We start from the raw sequence: 19,087 nt of genomic DNA, 5'->3' as shown, positions 1-19,087 counted from the left end.
TAAACAATATACTCTCTCCATCACTTCTTAAATAACAAAGTACTTATATTACATGAAAACTAAGAAAACCCTCTCTGCCTTTCACATCAAATATCCAATAGAAGGAAAGTTCCTCCAGTTGCTTTTTTTTAACCTCAAATATAACCATTTCAGTTTCAAAGAAACAGCTGCAGTGAAGATGGTAATCGCCTTGCATTTGGGTCTTCCTCAAAAACCTTCTAACTGACATCTCTATTTTCATCAACTTATGCTGCATGCAACCACAGAAACCATCTTCCTTGAATATATGGTGATAATATTGTTTCTTTGCCTAAAAACCTGCAGGGGACTCCAATTATTCCTTATGTTCATTCTAAATTCCTAATGACAAGAAAGCTTCTTAACATATGTTTTTGATCAGGCTTCCTCATCACTTATTCTCATTTGAACTCATCTTCTGTGTCAAGAGAACTTACTTATTACCCCAAATGCAAAGTTCAGTTTCTGAATTTTGGCACAGATTTGCCTTTCTCTGTTCTCCCAGGAATGTCTTTCCCATTCCTTTTTCATAAAACCATGCCTCTGGCTCCTTAAAAACATCACTTAAATCATGAGATCTCAAAGAAGAAATTACAGACAAACCTCAAAGATTTTGGTTACATCAGTCATGCAAGTATCATCATCTTAGCATTTCTGGACACACAGAGAGTGGGTTTTGTTGTTGTTGTTATTGTTGTTTGTAATCCATGATTGTGCACATAATTGCATGGGGTTGTGACTAAACATGCTGAAATTTCAGTCAGATAAAGTTTATATCTTTACTCTTCAATAGCTGTGTGGTCCTAGGCTACTTATGCAACTTATCTGATCTTTTATTTTTGTCATTAGTAAAATAAGAAAAGCAGCATGAGACTCATTTATTTAATAAATATTTATTGAGTATATGCTCCATGAAAGGACCTGTTATTGGTGCTAATAAGAAAAACAGTCAAAAGAAAAGCAAAATGCCTAACCTCATGGAGCTTGTGGTTTAGGGAATTTGGGGAAGAAAAAATGAGACAATGAATATATTAACAGAGAGTTCCTCACATTGCAAACACTAAATAAAAGTTAGAAACTAACAATATTTTTAAGCTAAAATTTGTTAGTAACTTGAGGGAATAAGGTAATGTTTCATTGAGTAAACATAATGCAGTTTTAGAATTATCTCTGGAAGCATTTTGTAAGAATTGCACTATATTTGTGTTTAAAGAATTATCCTACTGTCAGGACCATGATTAACACTTAGTAAATGATAATCATTGGTATAGCTGCTAATGTCATAAATAAAAGTGTCCCCATCCCTAGTTTTGCATGAGTTTATTTTGCCTGCTCACAAATTTTGTTCTGGCAAGTGCCTTATGCTCCCTTCAAAATGGAGACATCATACATCTTCAGAAATAATAGGTCACCAGTCTTTCTACTGCAGCAATCTTGGTTGCTGTTGCAATCCATAGCTATCCTTTTAACATAACCAGGTAAGGAGGAAATTGTAAATTTTTCCTTTAAAAGGCCAGTGATTATGTATTTATAGAAACACTCAGCTTCCTTTAAGTGAATGTGGCAGAATTTTTTGAACAAAGTTCTGTATGTGCAAAAACAAAGAAGGAGCAGAAGCGAGGAAATTTGTTCCAGAGATTCCAGAAACACTATTTATTGGCAATTCTGTCTAAATCTGATTTGTTTAAATCTGAGTTATAAGTGAGTCTTGATATCAAGGAATTACTTTAAAAGAGTTATAAGTGAGTCTTGATATCAAGGAATTACTTTTAAAAAGATCAAGGGAAATAGCCTTGGCTCTGGACTCTATAGAAAATTAAAAGTGAATTTGTTTACAAATAAGTTGCCTAAAGGAAGGAGTAGGATAAGTGACTAATGAACCTCTGATGGAGAAATAAGTTCTCTTTTACGGCTTTCTTTGTCAAACACCCATGGTACCTTCAAGACAGGAGAGAAACTCTGTGTCTTGGAAATGAAACTGCCAGAACATAATCTGAGCAGAGATTAAACAATGTCTTCCAAAAAACCCCTTTCCAAACTATTCTGAGAGGGCCTTTGATCACCCAAATCATTCCCTCTCTGACTCACTTGATTCAGTTTCACTTGTACCGCATAGAAAGAACCTAATACATTCTCTCATTTACTTCCCACAAAAAGTCTTAATTTTTGATCAATGAAGGAAACAAAGATCAAGGAAATTAAGGTGTTTCTTTGAGAGTACCTAGCTAGCAAGTCAGTAAAACCATAATGCAAGCCTTTGTCTGTTGAGCTCCAGAGCCTATGCTTTATTTGTATTGCTCATTATGAACACATTAACTACTGTGGTTTGGGGATTGGTTCACAAGTATGAGTATGGGGACTTCCCCATGACTACCATTTTGCTGGGGTTCCAAGGCTCTGCTCCTTTTCTTGAGGTTAAGAATGTCATAGGCGGATGTCCTAATGGTGTCCATGTGGGATAAGTCAGATGGAGACAGAGCAAAAGCTTGGGATTCTAATGCCTTTGACCTGTGTTGGACATCACCATCAAAGGTGCTGATTGCTGATAAGGGAAGAGTGGACCAAAGGGGAAGACAATTTGCACTGGACTTCTGGATGAGGTGATGAATAGCATTTACGCAGACGACATTTGAAGTCTGTAGATGACGATTTAGCTCACAGACAACTCCTGGGTATTCCTTCCTACCCACGTGGCCCCTTCAAATCCAGTGACACTTTATGCCATTGCTATTCTAAGCATACAGCTTTGGTATCATATGGTAGCTTGGTGGAAATGGAGACTCTCATGTACCACTTCAAATCTACCGAATAAGAGCCTATATTTTTACCAGATCCACAGGAGATTGTTATGTTAGAGTTTCAAAAGTACTCCCATGTATTATTTCTATACCAGCCTTGAGACAGAAAAAAATTTTGAGACTGTTTATGGTCTTATCTTCCTAGGCCTTTCACAATCTCTTGTTCTAACTGCCTCCCTGGGAATCTGCCTAGTAAACAGAACACAGGGTTCCTGTCCTTGAGAACCACCAATTCCTCTATTCCCATCACTACCTCCTGTCTCCTCTTCCCAGCCCCAGGAAATTTTTCTAACCTGCGTAGGGCCATATCCTCTTTCTACTGTTTGTTTCCATCATCTTTGTTGCCTTTATTTAGGTCCACTCTAAGGGCTTAAGTGATTTTGGATCAGAAGAGCCTGAGATTGAAATAAAATCCAGGTTCAGCTGCCTGCCACTCAAAAGCCATTAATTGAAAGACAAGGGTTGGTGAAAGGAAAGCAGATTTATTCAAGAGCTGGTAGTCTGAAAAGACAGTGGTTAAAGTTAAAAAGACCATTCTTAACAATTTGACATGGGCAGAGGTTTTTATAAGGAGAAGGAAGAAGGAAAATGAACAAAACAAAGGAATCAAAAGGAGGGGTTTGAAAGTTCTCTGTTGAGGGTCTACGTGCAATCTGTTCAGATAACTGGTTGAAGGTCAGCAAATCTCCCAGAGTCAGAAAGTCTGGAAGTTGGGGTCTGCTTTTTTTTCAAGTTAGTTCCTAGAATATTTAAGCAAACAGGCTGTTTGTCTGCAGTAACATATTAGTTAATAGGTCATCATTAGAGGAATCTACTTCTGATTTCTATGTTCCCTCAACCCTGAGCTGAGGCAATTAAATAGAACCAACCCTCTGCTGGAATTAGAAAAAAAGAAAGGAGTAAATGGGGGAGGAGGGGGAGAGATATAGACTAATTTATCAAAAAATATTCTACAACATTTATATCTGATACTTTTGTTTGAAGTATATTCTCAGTGACTGTGTTATTGCTGATCATAAATTCCGATAAAGTAAGGCCTGTATATGCTTCCTACCCTGAATTAACATAGATGTTAGAAATATTTGTAAGTATGATTGATTAACACATATCTGGCTTTGATATTATTCAGCTAGAACATGTACTCGTTTCTATATATCTGAGTATATGGGAGGAAGTCCAGCCTAAAGGTTAGCAATGTGAGCTCTGATATCCAACTCTACCACTTTCTAGCTGAGTGGTTCTTGTTGTCTCTTAATTGCTCTATCCTTCTTCCTCTGACTGAACATAATAGCATTATACTTACCTCAGAGAGTTTTTTTTTTAATATTTTATGTATATTAAAAGAGAGAGGGGAAGGGAGGGAGAAAGAGAGGGGGAGAAACATCAATGTGTGGTTGCCTCTTGCTCACCTCCTACTGTGGACCTGGCCTGCAACCCAGGCATGTGCCCTAACTGGGAATCAAACCAGTGACTCTTTGGTTCACAGGCTGGCACTCATACCACTGAGCCACACCAGCCAGGGTGAGTATAGGATTAAATGAAAATATGTATGCAAATGTTAACATATTATCTGGCATATGGTAGGCTTAATGAAGTTGATTATCTCTTATTATTTCAGAATTAATACCTATGAAATGTCCATATTCACCCATAGCAAGTGGAAAATTATAAAAGATTTGAATGTAGATTCCAAGTGTTAAAATTATTATATAAAAATTTCAGTTGGAACCAATGTTATCCTAATGCTAATAATACATATTTATTAAGTATTAGGTGCCACATTCTCATACATTACCATGTACAATCCTCACAACTCTTGTGAGACAGTTTCTGTTTTTATCTTACTCTTTAACCTAATCTCCAAATCTATTTCTTCTGTTCTTGGACACATAGCTAGAGACTAGATGGGCAGCTGCCCTTATACCTAGGTGTGACCATGTAACTGAGTGGAGTAAAGTATGTGAGTCAGAGATGATTCCACTTCCAGCTTTGGCCCACTAAAACCATCATGTGCCATCGCTTGTACTCTTTCTTATTCTGTGGTGTGGCAATCTTGAAAATTATAAGTTGAAGGTGAAGGAGCTACAAGATGGAAGGAGCCTGGATTCTTCACTGCCTCTTAGGGGAAAGCCACCAGCTTAACAGAAAAAAACATTCTGAATTTCATGTGAGATATAAACCCCTATTGTGTTAAGTTTCTGACATGCATTTGTTACAACGGCGAATCTGACCTTAACTAACTCACTCTAGAGGTTAAGTAGTTTATCTAAGGACACAAATTGTAATTAGGAACCAAGAATTCTAGGTCAGTTGAATCCTAAAATCTGTGATATTGTTCATTAAACTATATTGGCATCAAGCTTCACCTGAAAGCCAGGATAGTTTGGCTTTAGCTGCCTAGCAAATTATGCCAAATAATAAACACTAGAAGGGAACAAGTCTAAAATATAGAAACACCTGAGTTAGGTTGTTTTTGGAAGCTAGTGCATGAATCAACCAGCTTGTGAGACCTAGAATTGACTACGGCTCTCACTGGATAGTCTCAGGCAATGCCAATTTATAAGAAAAAGAATTTTGCCTTAAGAACCTGTCATTGATTTTCTGAAATCTGTTGTCAGTTTTACTTTTCTCTCTATGGGGTACTGAAGCAGTGACTTGTGTATTTGGAGCCTCTAAAATGTTGATAATGGTTGCATAAGCTCTCCATGGAGTTCTCACACCTCTAATTGAGAATCAGATTTGAGATTGGTCAGAGGCCAGAAAATATTCTCAAAGTGTGTACTCATGGTAGGAATTGTTTGCTCAGAAGGCTCACGAGGCCTTCTCCTTACCAGAGCATGAAAGAATAGAGCAGGCAGAACTCCACTGGATAGAAGAGAAGCTTTATAGTCAAACTGAAAACAATGCTTATCATAAAATATATACTTATATGGCACATACAGATAACAAAGCTCTTCCAAGTATATGGTTTCAGTGTCAATAGGCATTGAGACAATCCCCATTTTACCAGTGAGATTCCTAAGAATCTATGAAATTAACTGACTTACCAAGAGCACAATAAGGTATAAGCATTAGCCTCCTAACTCTCAACCCATCATAAAACTATTCCAGCTCTCTGTATCTAAATTCTCAAAGAGTCAAGTAAGCTTGCAGCAATAGAAACCAAAGGGGCCTCTTCTCATGCTCTCTCCATTGATGGAAGCTGACCAGCACACAAAACAATATGGCCTACAAATGAGAGACCCTTCAGTTCTGCCAGAAGCTGCTGCTTTATCTTGACAGTTCTGTGGCTCATAGAGCATTCAATGTACCTTGTATAATTAATTTTCTTCCTTCTACTCAGGCCTTGGCCTGGCAAAGCCAAGTGAAAGAACGTTAGCAGAAGTCCAGATGGTTTTCTCTGCTCTGGATCCTCCCTCAGAGAATATTCCAAAAATATTTATACATGCAAAGGTGAGCATCAGGTTTGTTCTTTTTCCAAAGGCTCATTACCAACAGTTCCATCTCCTAAATGCTAAATCAAGAATCTGTGTTCCCACCTTACCACTGTATATTGTTTTTAAAAAATCCAAAGATGATCTGAAAATACCTGCGCCACATTCAGAGCTTCTGTGAGAAGGCTGAGCACAGCTGTGACAGCCACAGTAAAGACAGTGCCAACATTTTGCACAATGAGTCACGTCCCGATGGGTTAATTGCCACAGTTGAACATAAGCACAGTGGAGGCAAAGGATATACTGATGTAAGACTTTACTCTTTTACACATAAAATAAAACCCAAAATAGAGATTTAACATCTTAGGAAAATTTGTGCAAGGATAACTTCTGAGGAGGAAAAGTACTGCTCAGATTTGTAGATGATGTTATCTTATGAAGAAAATATAATCATAATTCATTGGTTTTAAAGGGGAAAGAAGACTATTTAGCTCACTTCTTTGTCCTCACTCCTCATCAGCTAGTGTAAATCTAGAGCAGGGACCCCCTCCTTAGGGCCTCAGACCAGTACCAGCCCAGACCTGTTATGAACTGAGCCACACAGCAGGAGGTGAGCTTGAATGTAATGCACTTGAATCACCCCAAAATCATCCCTTCACTCCCTATCTGTAAAAAATGCTGTCTGCCAATATCATCCTCAACGGGCAAAAACTGAAAGCTTTCCCACTAAGATTGGGAACACGACAAGGATGTCCGCTTTCACCGCTTCTTTTCAACATCGTATTGGAAGTCCTAGCCACAGCGGTCAGACAAGAGAAGGAGATAAAAGGCATCCAAATAGGAAAGGAGGAAGTAAAACTATCATTGTTTGCAGATGACATGATAGTGTACATAGAGAACCCTGTAACTCTACCAAAAAACTCCTCAACCTAATAAGTGAATTTGGCAAAACAGCAGGATACAAAGTCAACATTCAGAAATCAAAGGCATTTTTGTACACCAGCAATGCAATAGAAGAAGAAGAAATCAGGAAAAGAAAATACCATTCGATATAACAAGAAGAAAAATAAAGTACCTAGGCATAAATTTAACCAAAGAGGTAAAAGACCTGTACGCAGAAAACTATACGACAATGAAGAAAGAAATTAAGGAAGACACAAATAAATGGAAGTGTATACCATGCTCATGGATTGGAAGAATTAATATCCTCAAAATGTTCATACTACCCAAAGCAATTTATAGATTCAACGCAATCCCTATTAAGATACCAATGACATATTTCACAGAAATAAAACAGACATTTCAAAAATTTAAATGGAGCCATAAACGACCCTGAATAGCCTCAGCAATTTTGAGAAAGAAAAACAAAGTAGGAGGGATCACAATACTGGACATCAAACTCTACTACAAAGCCACTATACTCAAAACTATCTGGTACTGGCACAAGAACAGACCCATAGACCAGTGGAACAGAATAGAAAGCCCAGAAATAAGCCCAGGTCTCTATGGGCATCTAATATTTGACAAAGGGGGCAGAAGCATAAAATGGAGCAATAATAGCCTCTTCAACAAATGGTGTTGGGAGAGCTGGACGGCTACATGCAAAAAATTGAAGTTGGATCATCAGCTGACACCATACACAAAAATAAACTCAAGATGGATAAAAGACTTAAATATAAGTCGCAACACCATAAAAGTCCCAGAGGAGAACATTGGCAGGAAACTCTCAGATATTCCATGCAGCAATTTTTTCACTGATATGTCTCCTAAAGCAAGGAACATAAAGGAAAGAATAAACAAGTGGGACCTCATCAAAATAAGAAGCTTCTGCATGGCTAAAGAAAACATCAGCAAAATGAAAAGGGAGCCAACCATTTGGGAAAATATATTTGCTAATGATACATCAGATAGAGGTTTGATCTCCAAGATATATAAAGAACTCACTTGACTCCACTCCAAGAAGAAAAACGATCCAATCAAAAAATGGGCAAAGGACCTGGGCAGACACTTTTCCAAGGAGGAGATACAGAGGGCCCAGAGGCATTTGAAAGGATGCTCAGCATCACTAGCCATCAGAGAAATGCAGATCAAAACCACCATGAGGTACCACCTCACACCGGTCAGAATGGCCATCATAAACAGATCCACAAACAACAGGTGCTGGCGAGGCTGTGGAGAAAAGGGAACCCTAGTCCACTGTTGGTGGGAATGCAGACTGGTGCAGCCACTGTGGAGAGCAGTGTGGAATTTCCTCAAAAAGCTGAACATGGAACTGCCTTTTGATCCAGCGATTCCCCTGCTGGGACTATACCCTGAGAACACCAAAACGCCAATTCAAAAGAACCTATGCACCCCAGTGTTCATAGCAGCACAATTTACAATAGCCAAGTGTTGGAGGCAACCTAAATGCCCATCAGTAGAAGATTGGATCACAAAACAATGGTACATATACACAATGGAATACTACGCAGCAGAAAGAAAAAAAGAACTACTAAACTTCGTGACAGCATGGATGGAATTGGAGAGCATTATGCTAAGCGAAATAAGCCAGGGGGCGAAAGACAAATACCATATGATCTCACCTATAAGTGGAACCTAACCAATAGTACAAAGATGCAAGGAAAATAAGACCCGCAACACCGAAAAGAAAAGAAATCAACAGAGACAAGAGGGAAGGGGGGGCAGCGGGGAAAAGGAAGGGAAGGGGAAGGTCAAGGGACATATAGCAAGGACTCATGGACAAAACCAAAGGGGAAGAGCTGAGGGAGGGAAGAAGGGGGGGGCAAGGGAAAGTGGTTGGGGGTAGGCAGAGACAAATGTATTTGAAAAAATAAATTAAAATAAAATATAAAAAAAAACTCTGTCTTCCGCGAAACCAGTCCTGGTGCCAAAAAGTTTGGGGACTACTGCTCTAGAGTGTGGATGACCTGAATTTTAAACCCCTCAGTCCTCCTCAAACTGGTCACCTGGGGATAACCACATTTATTAACTTCTAAGTCTCCATTTCCATAAGTGTAACATTGAGGATAATGCTTGTTTCTCATGGACTGTTTTGAAAATTAAATGAAATGGTACAAAAACACACACACAGAGTGGCTGGAGTAGTACGTAGACATAATAGGTGTTTAATAAATATTCGTTCCCCTTTCACTCTGTTGTATAGAGGGTACAATAAAAATGGACAGAATAAAGAAAAAAAACACCAGAATGTAGGATAGAAAGGCATTGTGAAATCTGGCCAAAAGTCAGTAAAAATATTGATAAGGAAAACAGAAACAAAGTTTCTGCTCTTCAAAAATTCTTTAGATGAAAAATGAAAACATTGTGATATGTATGATATTTTCATTGCTCAGATTCTATAGACCCTCTAAAAGCGACTACAAGTTACAACTAAACACAGGAAAAAAGCAAGTGGCTATAAAACAGTTGATATTAGTGACTTGTCCAAACAGGTGTTCATGTTGCTTTGAAAAATTAGTAGATCTATAATACCAATATTTAAATCATAAAACATTGGTAATAGAAACATAAACTCAGTGCAGGAGAAATGAAATCCTTACTTCAACTTTGTTGCTAAGGAAAACCCATCTGGGTTGGCTATTTGGTTCATGCAGCAGTGTGTGGCCCAGCCGGGAGCTAACATAAGCAGAGGAAGCTCAAGTGCTCTGCATGCTTAATTAGGAAACCAGAGATACCTGGGATGTTTCTGAAGAATAAGAAGGGACAGACAGACAGACTACAAAGAGGGGAAGATACAAGGTAATGTCTATAAGGAACACAAAGGCCAAAGAAAAATTTCTAATGGTGGTGTAGCTGAGGGACTCTTAAAATCTGGGATGTCTGAAGCAAATGTGAAATCACATGCTTGTGGGGATAATAATCCTTCTTCATTGCCTCCAGCCTTTAGAAAAAGTTTGTTTTACCCACTGCTTCCTGATAGTGAGTACTCTGTAGAAATAATTTAAAAAGCACAGAGCTTCAATTTACAGCTGGGTTCCAAATAAATAAATAAATAAATAAATAACAATTAATTAATTAAATTAAAAAGTAGTCGATACAGAAAGTCAGTATGCCCAATACCACCCTGAGCTTCAGTGTTTGGCTAGAAGCGCCACGAATTCAGCATTATCCAAGTCATCAAATGCCAGCCAAAGGCCAACCTTATAAACCAGCTTTTCTTAGGACAGCAGTCTCAGGCCAGCTATACTAATTCTTTTCTGCATAGAGCTCAAGAGAGTTCGTAACATATTTGCAGAGAAACGCGCCCCTGGAACCCTGGAAAACTAGAGATGCCAAGTGTCTGATATTTAGGCTATACTAACCTTTTTATAGCTTTTTCTACTATAATAGGCACTTTCATTTGTACATTCATTTATTTCATCTTACAATGGTGCTGAAGAGTAAGCATTCTTATCTCACAGATGGAAGACCTGGGGCTCATCGAGTTTTAATAACACTTAGAGCCTCACATTCATGGTGTTACTGTGCTTCAAACCTGACCTTTGGACTCTAAATTTAGCACACTTTCCACTAATTCACAACACCTACACCATTTCTCAGCTAGTCACTTCAATTCCAGTCCTCACCTCTAATCTCCTTCAGGAGCTTTCTATTTTCTCCCCTGCCTAAATCCAATAATGAGACTGTGGCCAATTGCATTTCTCAAAAATGGTCATAAGGTTCTTTCCAGTTGCACTTGCCTTTCCAAACCCTCGCCATTCTTCCATGAAGATGTGAAGCCTATTTCCCCCAACTCTTAATCCTGGATCAGCCTTGATGACTGGCTCAACAGCATGTGGCAGAAGTGAGGCCCCATGGCTGCTGAGGCTAAGTACAATAGTAAAGGGCTACACAGCTTCCTCCTAAAGTTCTCTCTCTCTCTCTCTCTCTCTTCCTCCACACTCCACAAAGCACGAATTACAAGTGAGATGTACAGCTACCCTGAGTCAACCATGCTGAAAAGACCCCATGGAAAGACCCCAGGAAGATAGGTTACAGGAACTCCACTCTTCCAGCTCCCAGCTATTTAAGGGCCCCAGCCCAGGCACCCGGAATGCAAGTGAATAAAACTTCAGATGATTCCAACCCCCAGTGTTTGAACCACCCCAGTGGATGCCCAGTGGGACAGAGACAAGCTTTCCCAGACCAAAACCTGTCCAAATCGTAGATTCATGAGCAAAGTAAATGTTATTGTTTTAAGTCACTTCAGTTGTTTCAGTGTTAGAGGTTATGGTCATAACAAACCAAATGTTATGGTTTGTTAGGCAACAACAGATAGATGAGACAGTGAGACTGATAGAACAACAGATACCTACATGTCAGAGAAAATAGGCATTTAGAGGCATTTTTAAAAGGACAAATTTAAGCCAATACACATAAGTGTACACAGCTGTTAAGCTATTTTATATTTACATTGCCACTAATCTTTATAAGCTAAAACACTTCTAATACGGTAAACATTAATGACAATCTTTCATTAATGCCAAGCTATATAATAACAAATCTGAATTTTTGATATATGTGTAAATCTTGAACTTTTGATATGACTTAATAGGAAATCATTTGATATATTCAGGCAATAAAATTGTACTTAGGATTCTTTTTAGCCCAATAATGATGACCTTTCACCACAGAATTGGGCCCATGATTTCTTTTAATGAGGTGTTTACTTCTCGGCAGACATTAGCTCCTGTATCTCCATCTGTTATAATTTAAAGAGCTGGGCTTCTTAGGAGGTGAAATAGTTAGACCCTTTGCAAAGTGGAATCTGAAACCTGAGGGCTGAGAAGTTTTAGAAAATCACCTTTCATTGGGTAGGTAGCATAACAGGCCAGGAATACCTGGCTTTGGAGCCAACATGTTAAGAGAGGAAAATCCCCTGGCACCTACCACCAGGGGAACTAACTTGAGGAAAAATGGAAAATAGGATTCTAATGAACTGAGAGACTAGGGAGATTAGGCGCTTGTCATTAGAAGGAAGAGAAAAAAAAACAGGAGCATTCTGCACACTTGAAGAAGAGCAGAGCTGCTTCATCTACACTTTCCAGGGTAGATCTCAAAGAAACAAAACTGCCACTACTCAGCCGTGCAATACTGAGGGTGGTTACGCTGTGGGGTAAGTCTCCAAAAAACAGCCATGTTCCGCATCCGCTGAACACACGTACCACTATACCTACTCCTGCAACAGAGAGGGAGAATTTATCTTGTTCCATAGTCATATGAGACTAACGTGTCTCTTTGCTTAGAAAATTGCTCAGACAAGCCCAGAAGCACGCAGTGGCAGGGTCAGAGCAAAAGGTGCTCTACAGATTGGGCCACAGAGCCAGGTCTGCAGAGGAGGAGCCTGTGCAAGGGATCTCATATCATGCCTTGTTTCTCCACATGTCACCCAAGTTTTTTGTTTTTAATTAAAAATAAAACTTTTACAGAAATTTTATTACCAGCAAAATTCAGGGTCAAACCTTGAACAGTGAATGTAATAGGAAAATGCAAGTTATAACAGAAAGGGAAATTTTAATTATGACAGTAATTAAATCTGCATTCCTTCTGCCCCCACAACTCTCAACCCTCACCTCTCACAGTATCTTATAACCTTCAAGGATTTATAATGTTTATATACACAAAGAATCTTTTTGGTTTTTAGGAAAAATTTTGAAAATAAGAGCTTATGCTGTTCTGTTAGTTTGGTCTTTTAATGATGTTGCAATATTTCTTTTCATAGGCTTTTGTGATAACAGAACTTTAAGGTGGCCCCCAATATTCCCATCACGTGGTGTACACACCCTGTGTAATGATCCCCTCCCTTTGAGTGTGCGCACAACTGGTGAGCATGATGGATAGTCACTCCAATGATTGTGTTGCAGTTATAACAGTTTTATTGCAGTTATAACAGGCTGGAAAGATGGTCCTGTTGCTTTGACGATGCAGGCTGCTGTGTTTTGAGAAAGTCATATGGCTAGGACCCAAGGATAACTCTTAGAAACTGAGAGCAATCCCTAGCCAACACATAGCATGAAAGCAGGACCCTCAGTCCCACAACCATAAGAATATGAATTAAGCAAATAAAGAACCTGGATGAGCTTGGAATGACTCTGAACTCTAGATGGAAACCCAGGCCCACGGCCTCTTGGTTTCAGACTGGTGAGACCCTGACCAGAGGACCCCCATCTATGTAGTGACCAAATTTCTGACCTACAGAATATGTGAGATAAAGAAAATGGGTATTTTAAGCCACTAAATCTGTGGTTATTTGTTACACAGCAATAAAATATTTATGCAGTTCTCTCCCTGCCCCCACTGAGTCTTGTTTTCAAAATGGTATCACATACCTCTTACCACGGTGTGCATATATTTTATTATTACTGTTTTAAAAACTACAGAATTTCTAGAGATTTTAATACAGCCTTTGAACTCATCCTTTACTGCTTTTTATTTTTTACTTTGTGCTAGATACCTATAAGCTAATTTAGCATATTTTCAAACTTTCTGTTTCTCCATCGTGTGCCCATGAGAAGAAAATCAAGAATAAGAACAGCATTTATTTTACTCATGGAAATGCAAAGTAATGTTTGTGCTGACCAAGAGTGTACAGGCTTCCTTGCCCCATTTTCTGTGCTCTATAGTTTTCCAGTACACGTACTCATACCCTTTCTTACCTCACAGCTGTCTCTGGCCACAAGGATACCCAAGAATACTACTCTTTCTGACCCTAGAAGTATTGCTGGGAGGAGAACCTCTATCTCTACCTCCTTGTCTTATCTTCAGGGGCTATAATACTTTAATTGCTAACAGAAATCAAAGGCAGCTATTGGTTAAATTTTTATGAGCAGGAAACATCTAATTTTATTGCCATTTGGCAATAATGCTTAACAGAAAAAATCAGCATGGTCCTGGTCAGGTGGCTCAGTTGGTTGGAGTGTCATCCCATGCACAAAAAAGGTTGTGAGTTCAATCCCCGCTCAAGGCACATACCTAGGTTGTGGGTTTGATCCCTGGTCAGTGCATGAGGGAGGCAACCAATCGATGTTTCTCTCTCATATCAATGTTTCCCCCCCATTCCTTTCTCTCTAAGAATCAATAAACATATCCTCCAGTGAGGATTTTTTAAAAATCAACATGGAAGGCAAGTTAAAATATCCAAAAATTATAAAATTATTTATGGTTAAGCAATGAAATTATCTGTTTTTCTACCTATTTTAATCTATGACATATTTTCCTAGAATGTCACAGAATGTGACCTAATTTGGAGAAAGGGTCTTTGCAGAGGTGACTAAGTTAAAATGGGATGATTAGGGTGGGCTCGCATCCAAGATGACTGATGTAAAGCAGAAAATTTGGAAAGAGAGATAGATATGCGTGGAGAGAAGATGGTATGAAAAGGAGGGAAGATAGTCATGTACAAACCAAGGAGGGAGGTCGAGAACTGGTCCTTCCCTCACAGCTCTCAGAGCAACCAACCCTGTTGACATCTCGGTATTAGACTGCCAGCTTCCAGAACTGTGAGACAATAAACTTCAGATCGTTAAACCACTCAGTTTGTGGTGCTTTGTTAAGTCAGCCTTAGCAAATGAATACAGCCTTCAATCTTTTTTCTATATATTTTTCTAATAATTCATTGTATTCATTCTAAGAGTTAGCACTGTCTCAATTTCCATTTCTTCCTCAAGTACACCACAACTTTAGCCTTCTTTATAAAAAATTTTATTCTTTCACCCTTTATGCTTTTTTTAGCTTGTTTACTCACAATGTGACTAGTAATGGTTCCATGGCCCTATCTCTGGATCTCATCTAAGAACAAACCCTGCAATACTTCCCGATAACTCTTCAAATGAAACTAGAGGAAAAACAACAGGTAAGATGTAAAAATTTTGATATTCTAGATAAACTAGGGAATCAGTGGGCAAAGCATTATGGATGATTAGCGAGTTCATGCCCCAAAGAAATGTTAGGAAAAATTAACTTGGGCATATTTTTAGGAAAATTTGTAGAAGTCTAAACTTCATCTTCCAGCTAGAGAAATCATTGAAGAGATGTAGTTGGTTTTGTTTGTTTGTTTGTTTGCCAGAAATGTTATAGTGGATCAGTTTTTCAGGAAGATGAATTTGGTCATAATTTTAGAAAATAGATTAAAAAAAGAATAGTCATTGAGATCAGATGAGAGCTTATGAATCAGTGATGTGTTGAAGTATTAAAAACCTAGATAATAATACAGTAAAAATGGGAAGAAAAATATACATGTAAAAAAATCTAATGAAAAAATATATATGTAAAAGAATCAACAGGTTGTAATGAAGTATTGGACAACCTTGAATTCTCTGGCTAGGAAAAGCAAAATGGACTCACTTGACATAAGAAAAAAAAACAACAAAAAATAAGTAGCTTACTTTGCATAACATAAGCTATTTCATCGGGTCTGAATAATGACTAACAAAGTTGCGTTACTAACAAAACATTTTTATTTAATAGGTATATTTTAAAAATCTCCTCTCAGATACAATATTTAAGGAGCCCAATAAAATTTGAAGTGTCTAAATGTTGGATTATTGTTTGTTTGTTCAATTCAATGCAAAGAATTTAACCTGGGGCTGGGAGGTTAAACTGTTTCCTTCAGAAAGTAGAGTGCGATTTTTCTTTATATCAAGAGATGAACTTAATTATACTTAGTTTGTGTTGACTGAACAAACACTCCTCTAAGAAATTCTGCCTTGTGAGTGTGTTCTCATGTGCACACATACACTTCACACACAATCAAATAAGCTTTCCTAGAACTATATTATAAGTACTCTTCAGGAGTACTGTGAGGCTCCTAAATGTTAAATTATAACCTAAACAACAGCCATGAACCCATCCACCTCTATTATTTCTAAAGAACCAAATTTAATATTAGCTAGTCTGCCTTAATGTGGAAACACATGAGCAACAGTTTTATAATAAGAAGACAGCCTTCACTGACCAGCATGTATTTAAATAAATAAGCTTAATATCATTAAAGGCTGTGTAAGTCCTTATTCATTTCTTCTCTATCACTTTTTTTTCCTTAGGCTCAGTTAGTACAAATAAAATGCAGAAGATGAAAACTAAGGAAAGTGAGAAAATGCTACACAATTGTCAGGAGCAATTTAAGATTTTGAAAACAAAAACAAAAAGAATAAGCTTTATACCTGGCTACCTGGCAAATGTTTACTCATGGAAATGTAAACATCAAGATGCTGGACATTTTTTGAAAGGTGTCACTAGGTGAAATGTGACAAAGCAATGTATACCCTAAAAGCCATAACATCATAATTTGTCATTATATGACATCCCTAAATCTTAGGTCATTTGCATATTATCTCCTCAGATACAAATTTGCAAGCTTTTTACAAACTTTTTGGCTCAGCTCCATGTCTCAACCCGGGCCGGGCCAGTACAGACCTTACTGCACTCTAGAAATGAATTTTTTTCACTTTAGCGGGAAAAGCATAAGGAGAAACAACCTTTGAAAAATGCTGATGAAAATAACTTTTCCCCATAATAATTCTCTGGCATTTATGACAAAGATCTTCTGTTACTTACAACTTACAATGAATTTCATTCTGGGCTTAGTTGCAACCTGAGAAACTGACAGGGGAGGGGCTTTAACATATCTCTAAGCCATAAGGGAGCTGTGTTTCAAGTGAGACCAAAGCAATGAGAATTTGGAACTCCTCACACTCCAATGAAATCCAATTTTCTCTGACAAATTTTACTCAGTAGCAAGAAGGCACTCTTACTGCAATGGTTAGACTCCAACCACACCTATAAAAGAGGAAAGAAACTTTGCAATGATGTTCTGGGGTTTTTTATTAACTTACAAATGTATTTTCATCTTGTCCAGTTCTAGTGAATGCTAACCAATGAGGCAGGGCCTTGGAATTCTAAGGAACTGCAGAGAATTATGTTACCAGTAGGTTTACATATCCCTCATTTATGAGTTCTCCGAGTTTTGTGGAAACATATTACCAGGGATTTGCTGACAGACTGGAACATGTTAAAGCAACTGATTAGATGGTAGACAAGGGGGATTTTAATAGGGTGATACAGGACACAAGATTGGAAATACGGACATTTTCTGATTGGGAAAGACTAAAAGATTCACAAAGATTCAGGATTCAACAAATATTTAATATATACTTACTGTGCATCAGGCTTTCAAATAGCTTTGTTCTTCACCATGAAACCGCCCCTGGCTGTTCGGGGTAATGGAAGTTGAAAAATCTATACCTTTTCTGTTAAATCTTTGAGATGCTTGGAAGAAAATCAAACAAAAAAGGTTGTTTATAGTCACTGAGATATCTCAGTGGTCCATTCTGAAGTCTGCTACCATCAGCTAGAGCCATTGTCCAGGGTTTTCAAATTTGAGAGAATGGTCACAAAGACTCCTTCAATTCCCTTGTACATATGTGAGAGTTGTTGTTATTGTGTTAGCAACTGACTGAAAATCAACCGTATTTTAAATATGGAAAAAGCTTTGGTTAACTTGAGTCTTCCTAATAAAACAAAATTCTTTGCTCAGAAAGAACAGCTTTCATTGTTAGTTGAGTGATTACGGTGCCTTATTTTAAACCCCAGCTTTAGGAAAGAGGTGAAAGTAGGTGTTAGACAAAAATGGTTCACTTTCTGGAGACTTCATAGTTACCAAGAGCTATGTGCTGCATTCATTAAGGTTCTACTGCAGGTTTTAACTTGGCTGCAAGTTAATGAAATCTGAATTTACTTAAGCCCATAGCTTGTCATCTGTGTTATATCTAAAGGTCATTCACCCTGACTGAAGGGTGAATCTCAATTCATTTATTTGGCACTTAATCTATGCCAAACACAATTTAACCACTTTATATAACCTCAGTTAAACTCCCACAATAGCCCCATGAGGTACAAATTACTAATATCCCTGTTTTAAAGATTTGAAAATTAAGGCCATTGTTAGATAGCTGTTTGGATTTTACCCTAGCAATAATCTGTTCACAGCTCTCTTGCACTTGATATTGGACACCTTTCTACTCTACTCGTTGTAGGTTTATCGGACAGATCGTCTACTTCAAAAAGGAAAATTATGTAAAGACAGTAAAGAAAGATTGTATCTTATCCTGGAAAATAAAGGCCATTGAGTTAGAATGAGTGTAAAGAACCTGTTTCAGGAAATTTGAATAATTATATAACAATAGTTGAATCAAAAATTGAGCAAGAATGCACCATCTTTCACTAGTTGTAATCCCACTGCATAGGACATGATGAAGTAACTGTCTCTTCACTCTGACTTCTGGTCTTCGACAGCAGAAATTAATGTCAGAGGGGGATCCTTTAGCCTGTAACTCTGTTGACCTTAAACATAGACAACCAGATATTTCTCCAATAAAATGGGTTTATCTGGGAACAACAAACCATTTCAATCTGGCACATGCAATCTAATGGCAAACCACACTAAAGTCCAGAGAACAAAGGATGGAAATGTTTTGTTTTTTTTAAAGTAGAAAAAAAGGGGAATTCAAAGGGCTTATTGTAAATGAAGAATCCATTAGAAGGAACAAAGCTCAAATTTGTAGTGGCTTTTCATTGGCTGAGTCGTAGGTCTTTCATTGGATGAGTGGTTGCCAGGAGAGGTGAAAATTCTACTTCTTCTTCCTAGAGCAGTGGAGTAAAAAACATCTTCCTACAGGAGATGGAAAGTATATCTCTACTTGTTTGGGGTAGTTGACAATAAATGGTAGGACATGAGAAGTCCTCCACAGGCCCTCTCAACTCTAATTTAAATGAGGTTTCTGTTTATTAATCTCTATTAATTCCTCCTTTTGATTAAGATTTTTATCTGAAAGCATCACT

Source organism: Pteronotus mesoamericanus, unplaced genomic scaffold (assembly GCF_021234165.1).
Source record: "Pteronotus mesoamericanus isolate MK-2021 breed Mesoamerican mustached bat unplaced genomic scaffold, CSHL_Meso_final scaffold_232, whole genome shotgun sequence".
NCBI lineage: Eukaryota > Metazoa > Chordata > Mammalia > Chiroptera > Mormoopidae > Pteronotus > Pteronotus mesoamericanus.
The sequence above is the reverse complement of the archived record's forward strand: the minus strand, read 5'-3'. Positions refer to the sequence as shown.